This window comes from Acomys minous, assembly GCF_964271855.1.
Source record: "Acomys minous genome assembly, chromosome: 3".
Taxonomy (NCBI): domain Eukaryota; kingdom Metazoa; phylum Chordata; class Mammalia; order Rodentia; family Muridae; genus Acomys; species Acomys minous.
This window is the reverse complement of record NC_140485.1, coordinates 19,328,021-19,335,470: the sequence shown is the minus strand read 5'-3', so window position 1 is coordinate 19,335,470 and position 7,450 is coordinate 19,328,021. Positions and strand designations below refer to the sequence as shown.

Here is a 7,450-nt window from a genome sequence, read left to right as displayed (position 1 = left end):
GGTCTATAGAGGGAGTTCCAGGACAGCCAGAGCTACACAGAGAAACCCTGTGTTGAAAAACAAAGCAAAAATAAAAAATGAAAAGTTCTTGCATACCCCCAAGGTCTTAAAGAGTAATCACCATGTTTTCTTTAAGCAGTTTCAGCATTTCAGGACTTTGATCCCCTTTGAATTGGTTTTTTTTTTTCATACAAAGGGAAAGATGCAAATCTAATTTTCTATTTGTTTGCAGGTATAGATCCACTTTTTTTGATAGCCCACATTTGTCAAGAATTAGGTGTGCATAATTCTGTGTGTGCTTGCATTCTTTATAAAAAATGATGTGGACATATCTTTGTTGGTTGATTTCCAGAAACTTTATTCTATTCCACTGGTCTATGTGCCCATTTGTATGCCAATACCAAGCTGTCTTTATTACTTAGCTCTGTAGTATAATTTGAGTTTGGGTATTGTGATGACTCCAGCCGTGTTCTTATTCTCTAAAATTGGGTATCCATGGTCTTTTATGGTTCCATATGAATTCTTGGATTTTTTCTCTCTAAAATCTCTAGAATATGACATTGATATTTTTCTAAGTATTGCATTAAATCTGTAGATTAATTTTGGTAGTAGCTCCACAATGTTAATTCTGATAATCCAAGAGTATGGAAGATCTTTCCCTCATCTAGTATCTTTTTTGATCTCCTTTTTCTTCATTTTTTTAAAGATTTACTTATTTATTTTGTATATAGTGGTCTTCCTGCAGGCCAGAAGCAGGCACCAGATCTCATTATAGATGGTTGTGAGCCACCCTGTGGTTGCTGGGAATTGAATTCATGACCTTTGGAAGAGCAACCAGTGCTCTTAACCTCCGAGCCATCTCTCCAGCCCCCTTGATCTCCTTTTCCAATGTCTTAAAATTTTACTGTAGAGGGTCCATAGTCCAAGACACACAGTCATTTGGAGTTATTTTGAGTGGAACATTTTTCCTAAATCCCTTCTCTGAGAGTACATTGTTGGGAGATATGAAGCTACTGTTTTTCATATTGATTTTGTATCCTGAAACTTTACTCTTATTAAATCTAAGTTATTTCGCTGTTATTAAATCTAAGAGTTTTTTAGTGGCTCCTATGGGGTTATTTTAAGTAAAGGCTCATGCATAACTACTCTAGTAAGACTTCAGGAACTAGATCAAATAAGAGAGGAGAGAGCGGGTTTTAGAGGAAATGCTCTGCTGGTCTCCACTTAATATAATAATGGCTATTAGGTTTGCTGTGTGTAGCCTTTATTATTTTGAGGTATGTTCCATCTGTTGTTAGTGTCACCAGGAGTTTTTATCATGAAGACATGTTGGACTTTGTCGAATGCCTTTTCAGCATCAATGGCGATAATTATGTGGTGTCTGTTCTTAAATTTATATGATATGTTGATTTATTTGTGTTGAACCAACTTTGCCCTTCTTGAGTAAATCCCATTTGGTCATATGTATAATCTTTTAAATGTGTCACTGAATTCAGTTTACACGGTTTTATTGAAAATGTTGCTTCTATGTTCATAAAAAAAAATTGGTCTGCAGTTTTCTTGTGTTGTTGTGGTACAGTAACTGGTTTTTGTGTTAGGATAAGACTGGTGTCACAGAATGAATTTGGAAGTGTCCCTTCACTTCCTGTTTTGTGGAGCAACTTAAAAAGACCTGGCCATGAGATCTCCCTTTAAAGGTGAGAGACTCCGCAGTGAATCTGCCTGGTGCTGGGCTTTTCTTTGAGGTGAAGACTTTTGATTTGAGCTTTGATCTCATTGCTTATAATGAGTATGGTTACGTTATGTATATATTCTGGCTTTAATTTTGGTAGATAGTATGCATTTAGGAAATGGACTTCTTTTAGGTTTTCAAATCCCTTGGGGAATACGTTTTCACAGTAATCTCTCATAACATTCTATATCGTAATTAAGTCAGTTGGATTGCCACCCTTTTGACCTCTAGTTTCTGTTAATTTGTGTCTTTTTCTTATTTGTTTTGTCAGATTAGCTGAGGTTTGTTTTGTCTATTTTACTAACTTTTTCAGAAAAACTAACTCTTTGATTTTGTGGTTTTTTTTTTAAGTCTCTTTCATTGATTTCTTTCCTAATATTTACTATTTTCATTTGGGTTTCGCTGCTTCTTGTTTTGTGAGAGCTCTAAGGTGCATCATTGGGCCATTTATTTGATATTTCTTTAATGTGAATGCTCATCACTATAAATGTTCCTCATAGGACTTACTTGGCTGCATCCCAAAGGTTCTGATAGATTGTGTTCTCTCCTTAGGATTTTTTTTCCCCTGACTTCTTGGATAATCCAATTGAAAACTGCATTATTTGACTGCATTATTTGGTCTACAAGTATTTTATGGTATCTCTAGTTTCTCCTATTGTTGATTTCTACTCTTATTTCATTGTGGTTTTATAGGATATAAGAAATTATCTAAAGTTTTTGTTTAAAATTTTTTTTATCTTATTTCATGTATATGTGTTTGCCTACACGTATTTCCGGTGCACTTGGAGGCCAGAAGAGGAAATCAGGTCCCCTGAACCTGGAGTTACAGATGGCTGTGAGTCACCGTTTGTCGGGTGGTAATCAAGCCTGGATCCTCTAGAATAGCAGTCAGTGCTCTCAACCAGAGTCATCTCCCCAGCTCCTGACTAAGATGTGTCATGCAGACTTTCTCCTCTGATGTCTATTTGGAATTCTTTATACCTCTTTGTTTTTAGCCATCTACTTCCTTTCTAAGTTTAGGAAGATTTCTGCTATAATTTCACCAAATACTATGTCATTTGACTTATCCCTGCTTCTTCTTTGACACCGTGAATTCTCACTCATTTATTAATTTGGGATTTCTCTAATTTTTAATGTAGGTACTTAGTTCTATAAACTTTCATCTTACAACCATTTTTGTTATATCTCATAAGTTTTGATGTGTTGTATTTTAATTTTCTATGCTTAATTTCTAAATTTCCTTCTTGATTTAGCAATGTGTTCTTAACATATGCAAATTCATGTATTTGTTTTAGTTTTTATTACTATTGCTGTCCAGCTTTATTTTATTGGGGTCAGATAAAATTCAGGATATGATTTCAATTTTTCTATATTTGTTGAATATTGCTTTGTATCCTAACATGCAATCAATTTTGGAGAAAGTTCCCTGGGTTGCTGAGAAGAACATGTCCTTTAGTGTTTGGGTGGAATGTTCTATAGATATCTGTTAAGCCCATTTGATTTATAATGTCACTTAACTCCATAGTTTCTCTTTTAGCTTATTTCCAGATCATCAATTGGTGAAAGTGGAGATTTAAATCACTCATTATCACTCTGGGATACAATGTGATTTAGAGTCAACATTTTTTTAATGAAATTGGGCTCTTTGTTTTTTCTGCATCTATCATCTAGTTTTGATCTGAAGTATATTTTTGTCAGATATTAGAATAACTACATTTGCTTATTCTCTAGTTCCATTTGCTTGGAATATATTTTTCTATCCATTTACCGTAAGGAGATATTTGTCTTTGTTGGTGAGGTGTGTTCCTCTGAGACAACAAAGAGGTAGATCCTGTTTGCTAATCCAATCTGTTAGTCTGTGTCTTTATTTTTTAAGTCTATGCCTTTTTGTTGGGGGACTAGAGATCATTAATATTCACAGTTATTATGAAAAGATAAGTATTAATTCCTGTCTTTTTTGTTCATGACAACTTTCCTCTTCCATCAGAGGTACATAAAGTGTTCAAGATGTGACTAATTCCAAGCAGAGCTGCAGGCTCAGTTTCTTTTTTTACCTGGTATTTTGAGATACAGCCTCTAGCCAGGTCTTCTGCTTCTCAGAAGTTTGGTCAAAAATCCTGAAACAAGTTTCCTCAGGCAGTGTGTCCTGGTTATGGATTTTTTTTCCTCAGCAAGTGAGACTGGGATCCAAAAAAATAAATATTTAAAAATAACAATAAATAATAAATTACCCTTCTTCTTTAAACCAGTTACATTTGAGTTTTTAACTTTCAAACATAAGCATCCTAAGTCACGCACTACATGCTGCCAAATTGTTTCTTAAAAGACTTGCCAACATTGGCAATTAGGAAGAAAAGTTTAACTGATATGACAGCTGCCTCTGATAATTTGGTGATTCTGCACATTAGCTGTCACAAAGATGCTAAGACATTGGCTTACTCTGCCTCCCTGCCCACCCGCCCCCAGCTGTAAAAGATGAAGTTAACATTCCTCCCACTCCACCCCCACCTGGAGGAGTTCTCTTTCTCAGGAGAGAAAGTTCTGTTCCAGGAAGGATCTTTTTTTTACTAGTGGTAGTACTACCTCTTGGGCCACTCTACAGTAAGCAGGCTCTTCCACGTGGACCCAAGAGGGACCTAAGAACATGAGGCACGTGTGGTCCTTGGTACTCATAGCTGACTCCAGCAAGGTCTATCACCGCTCTGGGATGGACATCGTTAGCCCAGCTTGAACTGTGAGCCCAGTGTTCTAATGCCATGTCAAAGGTTTATTCACAGGACCACGACACGCACCATTTTGTTCTTTGCTCGTTTCGGTTAGCTATCTATGATAACAACCAATGCACTTCCAACATCATTTAGACCACTTTACAGTCCTGTGAGGTGGTGCGTCATTAAATTAAACTCTGTCGCTCAAGAGGGATTTTTTCCCCCTAATTTTCACTGCAATGGCCAGCACAGTATATCTTTCACGTAAATCTTTGCAAAAATCCAGCTACTAAGTCAAAGAACATGCATATTCTAAATTCATTTGATGACTTTTTGACCAAAGTATTTTTTTAAAGTTACAACAGTTCATTTTCATACCTGCACAGCTTAATATTCTTTATTTCTCCATAACTGAAGCTCCTCACCTATAACAGGGAACTCTCTTAGGATTGCTGCTGGCATCCGAGAACAAGAACTAACTAAAGATTAAACACACCATTGTTGACCAAGAGTTTTGCTAATACAGACCCCAGTTTTGTGATTCTGCCTTTCTGATTGCCACAGGAGGGGTTTGTTTACTGGCACATTGCTTACTGGGATTGTGTCTGTTACATCCCTTGATCTCCTTGACATCTTTACTTATTTACCCAGCAATTCAGCTCACGCTGAGCAGTTGATGCCTTTGTCCACTTGCATGAAGACTCAAGGGTTTCAGGAAGGAGCCTATTCTGCACTGATGACCAGTTTCCTATGTCCCTTCCCCCTCAGAAGCAAACGCAGTCTCTCCCTGGCCCTAGAGCAGTCCACAGTCGCACCTGGTGCCCTGGTGAGAGTAGGCATCTGTCTCTCGCTCTCTACGCGCTCATCAAGTTATGCTTTCTCAAACAACAGGAAAACAATGTTCCCTCTGGATTTCAGTGTTAATACTTAAATAAGTGACTAAGATATTCCATTTGTAGATGAGAAAAGCGAGGCTAAAAAATTAATTTGCCCAAAGTCCTATGTCTACACAACCCAAGAAACTCTCAACAATGTTGTCCTAGCAACAGAACCCGTTCCCTGATCCAGGCAAGGGCTACATATCTTGTCCAATGGCTGGGGGAATGTGCCTGCCAGCTCAACATTTGGGAGCTTAACTAGAGAATTGATGAGTGAGGCCAACTTGGGCCTGTGCCAAATAAGCAAACACACACACACACACACACACACACACACACACACACACACACACACTTGTTTTTTGCATCCCATCTTTCTGCTTATACCTTCCTTCTCCCCGCTTGGCCTGCATCTTTTAATAAGTTCGTAGGCCACAGTCTCCAACCATCCCAGTGTCTACTGTACAAATAGACCATGTTCCTAACTTCTGCTTAGGAAACAAAGCCGGAGAGATCATCAGTCATAGGAGCATAGCTGTGTCCACGGGAGTCTAAAGCAGGTATGACCTTGAGACTGGTCCCCCCAGTAAGCCTCCTCTCCCACCCCACCCCCACCCCCACCCCTGTGCTCAGTCTTAGAACAGAGAGACAAGGGACAAGTCTGGAGCAGGGCCCAGCTACCTGAGGCTCAGGCAGAGGTGAGCCTGCAGCGGAGCTGACAACTGACTCATTCCTTGGATGCTCTCCCACCCTCCCAGCTAAGGAGGTGTGTCGTGTGAACATGCCCTGCCTCTTTGTGTGCCTGCGCTTGGGGGCGAGGGCTTTGGATAGATTTTTGAAGAGCAATTATGCTTATTACTAGTTAGGATTTCTCTGTTTGCTGAGCACATTAATTTTCAGCACTTTCTATCACTCTTCTTGACAACCTCCTCGTCAGTTATAAGGGCGCAGGTGGAGAGCAATGGAGGAACACTGCACTAACCACCACAAACACATAACAAAGATAAAAAGGAGATACTCAAAGATTGGGGGGGGGGGCGGGAAGGGAAATGGTCTTTCTGCCACCATCTTGGTTTTGTGTCCTCCAACTCAAAGTGCATGGTGAAGCCACAGAAACTGTCCCTGCTATGGAGCAGGAGTTGCCACAGCTTCAGGCTGAGACAGGGTTGGAGACAGAATCTGACAGTGACAGAGTCAGTGCCAAAGCTTGAAGAACAAGATTCCACACAGACAACCACAGAGCAAGCCCAGCTAATGGCAGCAGCTGAAGTCGATGAAGACCCAGTCAGTAAAGCAAAGCAGAGTTGGAGTGAAAAGACCGCCAGGAAGGTAGTGTCCAAGCTGGGTCTTCGACAGGTCATGTGGGTGACCGGAGTCACGATCCGGAAATCTAAAAATATCCTCTTTGTCGTCACAAAACCAGACAGCTACAGGAGCCCAGCTTCAGATACTACCTAGTTTTGGGGAAAGCCAGGATTGAAGGTTTGTCTCGGCAGCTGCCGAGAAAGGCAAAGTTCAAGGCGAAGCTGTTTCAAACATTCAAGAAAATACTCAGACTCCAAAGTACAAGAAGAAAGTGAAGAGGAAGAGGATGTCATCACAGGCATGGAAACTAAGGACATAGAATCAGTCATGTCACAAGCAAATGTCTGAGAGCAAAAGCAGTCCAGCCCTGAAAAACAACAGTAACGATATTGTAAATGGTATTATGGAGTTAACAATGTAACTATTTGACAGCAAGACACTCCCTCCCCACGCACTTCTTTTTGGTGTTTGAAACTCAGAGCTACAGCTTGGTTTGAAATTTGTACTGTTTCTATCGCTAATAAAGCTTCTTGTTGGATGAACTAAAAAAGAAAAAAAATAAGTGGAAAAAAAAAAAGATACTCCCACAAAGTGTGTGTGTGTGCAATTCCCAAGGCTTCTCTCTGCATGTAATAATTGCAGGACATCTCTCCTTTTGACCTGTGGGGGAGATGTTCTCTTACTTGGACTCAGAAGGATTCATGCCTCTTGGATGTGGCATCTTTGAAAATAAGACAGAATTCTTATTGGATTTCAGCATTTCACAAACTACAGGTTCATTTCAAAAATGGAAATCAAATAAAACTACAGAAAGCATAGGTTTAGCA

General features: G+C 39.4%; 1 pseudogene across 1 annotated transcript; it reads left to right on the top strand.

The window, feature by feature from the left end:
- The first annotated feature begins 6,367 nt into the window (after window positions 1-6,367).
- Window positions 6,368-7,065, top strand: LOC311593317 (nascent polypeptide-associated complex subunit alpha-like; annotated as a pseudogene). The gene has a single exon. The product of its transcript is annotated as a nascent polypeptide-associated complex subunit alpha-like (transcript).
- The last annotated feature ends 385 nt before the right edge of the window (window positions 7,066-7,450 follow it).